The sequence below is a fragment of the Theropithecus gelada genome, chromosome X (genome assembly GCF_003255815.1).
Source record: "Theropithecus gelada isolate Dixy chromosome X, Tgel_1.0, whole genome shotgun sequence".
NCBI lineage: Eukaryota > Metazoa > Chordata > Mammalia > Primates > Cercopithecidae > Theropithecus > Theropithecus gelada.
Genome location: NC_037689.1, coordinates 79957510 through 79964883, shown reverse-complemented (window position 1 = coordinate 79964883; position 7374 = coordinate 79957510). Strand labels below are relative to the sequence as shown.

Genomic DNA, 7374 nt, shown 5'->3' with positions numbered 1-7374 from the left:
TGACCTCAAGTAATCTGCCTGTCTTGACCTCCAAAAGTGCTGGGATTACAGGCATGAGCCACCGCACCCCGCCTAATACTTTCCTTGTATTATTATTTTTTTAGTTTTGCAGGAGGAGATTTGCTTTCCTTTTCTCTGAAAGGAGAGGAAATTGAAACTGAGTGGCCCATGATGGAAAGAGGGGAAGTCCAGGGGTGCAGGAGGCCCCTGGGTGAAGGCAGAGGCTAACATGGGGTTCAGAGCTACGGGTGGCCATCAGCCTGACCATCTTTGTGCTGTCTGTCATCATCATCATCATCTGCTTCACCTGCTCCTGCTGCTGCCTATACAAGATGTGACACCGACCACGTTCACCACTGTGGTGCACGCCCCTTACACTCAGCCTCCAAGTGTGCCACCCAGCTACCCTGGATCGAGCTACCAGGGCTACTACCCCATGCTCCCCCAGCCAGGGATGCCAGCAGCACCCTACCCAACACAGTACCCACCACATTACTCGGCCCAGTCCATGGGCCCACCGGCCTACCATGAGACCCTGGTCAGAGGAGCAACCGTGCCATACCCCACAAGCCAGCCTCCTTACAACCCGGCCTACATAGATGCCCTGAAGGCGGCTCCCTGAGTGTGCCCCGGCCTCTCTGGCTGCCACTAGGTTATGTTGTGTGTGTGTGAGTGGTGTGCAGGCATGGTTCCTTACGCCCTGTGTGTGCTGTGTGTGTCCTGCCTGTATATGTGGCTTCCTCTGATGCTGATGAGGTGGGGAACGATCCTTGCCAGAGTGGGCTGGGACCAGACTTTCTTCTCTTCCTCATCTGAAATTATGCTTACTAAAATCTCAAGCCAAACTCAAAGAATGGGGTGGGGAGCACCCTGTGAGGTGGCCCCTGAGAGGTGGGGGGCTCTCCAGGGCATATCTGGAGTTCTTTTCCAGCTTACCCTAGGGTGAGCAAGTGTGGCCTGTCACACCAGGATGGTGTAGCTTTCTGTGAGTATGATATCGATGTGTCCTGGTTTTGGCAACGCAGCCAGCTGCTGCCCAAGGGCAAGGTTTGTCCCCAGAGTTGGGGGTACCCTTTGCAGAGCCAGGAACATGATGCAGGTGAAGCTTGGGATCTGACCAAGTTGGGCTTTGATCCTTTGGGCAGATGTCCCATTGCTCCCTGGAGCCTGTGTCATGCCCATTGGGGGTCAGGCAGCCTCCTGATGCCAGAACACCTCAGACAGAGCCTTATTTACCTGATAGCTGTCTACCTGGACTGTCCCTGTCCCTGCATCCTCCCTAGGACCACCTGGAGGGCCACACACAGAGCCTAGTTACCCAAAGGGAGCGCTCTTGCCCTTGCTGGCCCTGCCCTTCCCACAGGTGAACAGGGTGGTCTGTCCACCAGCACACTCAGGTCTCTTCCCTGCAGTGTTTTCATTTTATTTTAACCAAACATTTTGCCTGTTTTCTGTTTTAAAATGTGATCATTGATGTGAGACTGAAACCCCTGGGTTATGGAGGGAAATTGGCCAGGAGGAGAGGGACAACCTGGAGACTGTGAGTCCCTGCTTCCGCTGACACCAGCCTCATAGAATATGCAACTTCTGAACCCCAGTCCAGTGTGTTCTGGCAGCAGGGACACCTGGGCCAAGGGGCCATCTGGACCAAAAGTGGGGTGTAGGGCCCTGGATGGCAGACATGAATGCCTTGGTGTTCCCTGTCTCTCAGTTATTGTTTCACCAAAGCTGTCTCAGCTTCGTATCTGTTGTGTTTCTGAGAGTCTACGGTCTGCACCCTTGTTTATAATAAATGCAATAGTTTGGGAAAAAAATTGTGGGCACATAGTAGAGGTATGTATTTATTGGGTACATGAGATGTGATACAGGCATGCAATGTGAGATAAGCACATCATGGAGAATGAAATATCCATCCCCTCAACCTTGGCGGAAAGGGTCGTAGACATGGCAACCATCAGGATGGAAAAACTGACAACCATGCCTGCAGGTCTGATATATGCATCTGTAAGTGTACATACAGTCAAAGAAGAGGAATCCAAAAAGCAGCTAGTGAAACCAGAGCAGCTCCCCATATATACTGCACCACCACTTCAGTCTAAATATGTTGAAGAGCAGCCTGGTCATTTACAAATGGGCTTTGCTTCCATCCAGACTGCAACTGGTTGTTATATTGGCTGGTGCAAGGGTGTTTATGTCTTTGTGAAAAATGGGATAATGGATACAGCACAATTTGGAAAAGATGCTTATGTCTATCTGAAGAATCCTCCTCGAGACTTTCTTCCGAAAATGGGAGTTATTACAGTTTCAGGATTGGTGGGCTTGGTTTCAGCGAGAAAAGGTTCCAAGTTTAAGAAAATTACTTATCCTCTGGGACTGGCAACTTTAGGAGCAACTGTTTGTTACTCAGTTCAGTCCATAATAATTGCTAAGGCAACCGGGAAAAAGATATATGCTATAAGCCAGCAAATTTTTGGAGCAGTTAAATCACTGTGGACAAAAAGCAGCAAAGAAGAGTCACTCCCTAAACATAAAGAAAAAACTAAGCTAGGATTCTCTGTTGAAATAGAAGTACCTGCAAAAACAAATGACGTCTTGAAACACTCAGTGCCCTTGCCAACAGAACTCAGCTCTGAAGCGAAAACCAAATCAGAATTCACTTCAGGTGCAACACAGTTTATGCCTGACCCCAAGCTCATGGATCATGGGCAGTCCCACCCAGAAGATATAGATATGTACAGCACTAGAAGCTGTAGTAGACTGCATACAGAGACTACATAGAAAACTACAAGATGTGTGACGTTGCAAATAATGATGAAAAAAATCATGTAATGGCTAACTGATACATAGAGTATTACTTAAATCAAGTTTTTCCCTTACATATCCAAATGTGCAATTTGATAAATTACATAAGTGGTTAACAGACAAACTGAATGCAATGCAAACAATATTAAATGATTGATGAGGAGACTTAGGTAGAAGTATTAGCTTGCATTTGATGACCTTTAAGGGCATTTAAAAAAAAAAATGAAGACATGAACTCCAGTGAGATTAAAATCTGAAAATACATATATGTATGTATAAAGACATACATATTTATACAAATAAACATATATTTCTTCTCTAGCGTTCCCAGACTAATGTCAGTTAAATTAGAATGGTGTGTGGAAAGATGTGTTTCCCTCTGTTTTTTTTTTTTTTTTTCCGTTTCCTACAGCTGGAATAAAATATCCATGTTTTATGGGAAAAAGAAAAAGAAAGAAAGAAATATCCATCCCCTCAAGCATTTATCCTTCGAGTTACAAACAATTCAATCACACCCTTTAAGTTGTTTTAAAATGTACAATTAAGTTATTATTGACTATAGTCACCCTGTTGTGCTATCAAATAGTAGTTCTTATTCATTCTTTCTAATTATTACTTGTACCCATAAAACATCCCCACCTCCCCAACATGCCCCCAATACCCTTCCCAGCCTTTGGTAACCATTCTTCTACTCTTTATCTCCATGAGTTCAATTGTTTTGAGTTTTAGATCCCACAAGTAAATGAGAATATGAAACATTTGTTTTTCTGTGCCTGGCTTATTTCACTTAATGTAGTGATCTACAGTTCCATCCATGTTGTTGCAAATGACTGGATTTCATTCTTTTTTTATGGCTGAATAGTACTCCATTGTGTCTACGTACCACATGTTCTTTACCCATTCATCTGTCGATGAACACTTACGTTGCTTCCAAATCTTAGCTCTTGTAAACACTGCTGCAACAAACATAGGCACGCAGATATCTCTTTGATATACTGATTTTCTTTCTTTTGGGTATATACCAAGCACTGAGATATAAACTACCATCAAAGGATACTATAAACACCTCGATGCAAATAAACTAGAAAATCTAGAGGAAATGGATAAATTCCTGGACATATAATCCCTCCCAAGACTAAACCAGGAAGACGTCAAATCTCTGAATAGGCCATTAATCAGTTCTGAAATTTAGGCAGTAATTATTAGCCTACCAACCAAAAAGAGCCCAGGACCAGACTGATTCACAGCCAAATTCTACCAGAGGTACAAAGAGGAGATGGTACCATTCCCTCTGAAACTATTCCAAACAATAGAAAAGAAAGACTCCTCTTTAACTCATTTTATGAGGCCAGCATCCTGATACCAAAACTTGGCAGAGACAACAAAAAAAGAAAATTTCAGGCCAATATCCCTGATGACATCAATGCAAAAACCCTCAAAATACTGGCAAACCTAATCCGGCGGCACATTAAAAAGCTTATCCACCACAATCAATTCAGCTTCATCCCTGGCAGGCAAGGCTGGTTCAATATACACAAACCAATAAATATAATACATCACATAAACAGAACCAATGACAAAAACCACATGATTATCTCAATAGATGCAGAAAAGGCCTTCAATAAATTCAACACCCCTTTATACTAAAAACTCCCAATAAACTAGGTATTGATGGAACGTATCTCAAAATAATAAGAGCTATTTATGGCAAACCCATAGCCAATATCATACTAAATGGGCAAAAGCTGGAAGCATTCTCTTTGAAAACTGGCACAAGACAAGAATACCCTCTCTCGCCACTCACTTCAACATAGCGTTGGAAGTTCTGGTCAGAGCAATCAGGCAACAGAAAGAAATAAAGGGTATTCATATAGGAAGAGAGGAAGTCACATTGTCTCTGCTTGCAGACAACATGATTGTATATTTAGAAAACCCCATCGTCTCAGCCCAAAAACTCCTTAAGCTGATAAACGACTTCAGCAAAGTCTCAGGATACAAAATCAATGTGCAGAAATCACAAGCATTCCTATACACAAATAATAGACAAGCAGAGAGCCAAATCATGAGTGAACTCCCATTCACAGTTGCTACAAAAAATAAATAAATAAATAAATAAATAAATAAATAAATAAATAAAATAAAATGCCTAGGAATACAATTTGCAAGGGACATGAAGGACCTCTTAAGGAGTTTATATCTCTGTGTGATCAGTGGTGATGTCCCTTTTATCATTTTTTATTGTATCTCTTTGATTCTTCTCTCTTTTCTTCTTTATTATTCTGGCTAGCGGTCTATTTTGTTAACCTTTTCATAAAACCAGCTCCTGGATTCATTGATTTTTTCAAGGGCTTTTCAGGTCTCTCTCTCTTTCATTTCTGCTCTGATCTTGTCTTTGATAGCTTTTGAATTTGTTTGCTCTTGTTTCTCTAGTTCTTTTAATTGTGATGTTAGGCTGTCAATTTTAGATCTTTCCTGCTTTCTGATGTGGGCATTTAGTGCTATAAATTTCCTTCTAAATACTCCTTTAGCTGTGTTTCAGAGATTCTGGTACATTGTCCTTTGTTCTCATTGGTTTCAAAGAGCTTTGTTATTTCTGCCTTAATTTTGTTAGTTACCCAGTAGTCATTCCAGAGAAGGTTGTTCAGTTTCCATGTAATTGCGTGGTTTTGAGTGAGTTTTTAAATTCTGAGTTCTATATTGATTGCACTGTGGTCTGGGAGGGTGCATGTTATGATTTCCATTCCTTTGCATTTGCTGAGGAGTGTTTTACTTCTAATTATGTCATCGATTTTAGAACAAGTGCTATGTGGTGCTGAGAAGAATATATATTCTGTTGATTTGGGTTGGAGAGTTCTGTAGATATCTATGAGATCCCCTTGGTCCAGAGCTAAGTTCAGGTCCTGAATATCCTTGTTAATTTTCTGTCTCGTTGATCTCTCTATTATTGACAGTGGAGTGTTAAAGTCTCCCATTATTATTGTGTGGGAGTCTACATCTCTTTGTAGGTCTCTAAGAAGTTGTTTTGGCCGGGCACAGTGGCTTACGCCTGTAATCCCAGCACTTTGGAAGGCCGAGGCGGGCGGATCACAAGGTCAGGAGATCGAGACCCTGGTGAAACCCCGTCTCTACTAAAAATAGAAAAAATTAGCCAGGCACAGTGGCGGGCGCCTGTAGTCCCAGCTACTCGGGAGGCTGAGGCCGGAGAATGGCGTGAACCCAGGAGGCGGAGCTTGCAGTGAGCCGAGATTGCGCCACTGCACTCCAGCCTGGGCGACAGAGCGAGACTCCGTCTCAAAAAAAAAAAAAAAAAAAAGTTGTTTTATGAATCTGGGTGCTCCTGTATTGGGTGCATATATATTTAGGATAGTTAGCTCTTCTCTTTGCATTGATCCCTTTACCGTTATGTAATGCTCTTCTTTGTCTTTTTTAAATCTTTGTTGGCTTAAAGCCTGTTTTATCAGAGACTAGGATTGCAAAACCTGCTTTTCTTTGCTTTCCATTTGCTTGGTAAATATTCCTCCATCCCTTTATTTTGAGCCTATGTGTGTCTTTGAATGTCAGATGGGTCTCCTGGATACAGGATACTGGATACACTGATGGGTCTTGACTCTTTATCCACCTTGCCAGTCTGTGTCTTTTAATTGGGGCATTTAGCTTGTTTACATTTAAGGTTAATGTTGTTTTGTGTGAATTTGATCCTGTCATTATGATGCTAGTTGGTTATTTTGCACATTAGTTGATGCAGTTTCTTCATAGTGTCATTGGTCTTTATAATTTGGTGTGTTTTTGTAGTGGCTGGTACCAGTTTTTCCTTTCCATATTTAGGGCTTCCTTCAAGAGTTCTTGTAAGGCAGGCCTGGTGGTGACAAAATCCAGTAGCATTTGCTTGTCTGTAAAGGATTTTATTTCTCCTTCACTCATCAAACTTAGTTTGGCTGGATATGAAATTCCAGATTGAAAATTCTTTTCTTTAAGGATGTTGAATATTGGCCCCCACTCTCTTCTGGCTTGTAGGATCTCTGCAGTGAGATCCACTGTTAGTCTGATGGGCTTCCCTTTATAGGTAACCTGACCTTTCTCTCTGGCTGTGTTTAACATTTTTTTCTTCATTTCAACCTTGGAGTATCTGAAGATTATGTGTCTTGGAGTTGCTCTTCTCAATGAGTATCTTTGTGGTGTTTTCTGTATTTCCTGAATTTGAATCTTGGCCTGTCTTGCTAGGTTGGGGAAGTTCTCCTGAATAATATCCTGAAGTCTGTTTTCCAACTTGGTTCCCTTCTCCCTGTCACTTTCAGGAACCCCAATCAATCGTAGATTTGGTCTTTTCACATAGTCCCATATTTCTTGGAGGTTTCGTTTGTTCTGTTTCAATGTTTTTTCTCTAATCTTGTCTTCATGTCTCATTTCAGTACGTTGATGTTCAATCTCTGATATCCTTTCTGTCACTTATCAATTTGGCTGTTGATTTTTGTGTATGCTTCATGAAGTTCTTGTGCTGTGTTTTTCAGCTCCATCAGGTCATTTACATTTTTCTCTAAACTGGTATTCTAGTTAGCATTTCCTGTAACTTTT

The 7374-nt window shown here is 41.9% G+C and overlaps 2 pseudogenes across 2 annotated transcripts; both read left to right on the top strand.

Annotated features, from left to right (window-relative positions):
• The first annotated feature begins 229 nt into the window (after window positions 1-229).
• LOC112615185 lies at window positions 230-1315 on the top strand (annotated as a pseudogene). Its single transcript, XR_003117297.1, has one exon. The product of XR_003117297.1 is annotated as an uncharacterized LOC112615185 (transcript).
• A 614-nt stretch (window positions 1316-1929) lies between these two features.
• Window positions 1930-3009, top strand: LOC112616177 (annotated as a pseudogene). Its single transcript, XR_003117583.1, has one exon. The product of XR_003117583.1 is annotated as an MICOS complex subunit MIC27 pseudogene (transcript).
• Window positions 3010-7374: the final 4365 nt, after the last annotated feature.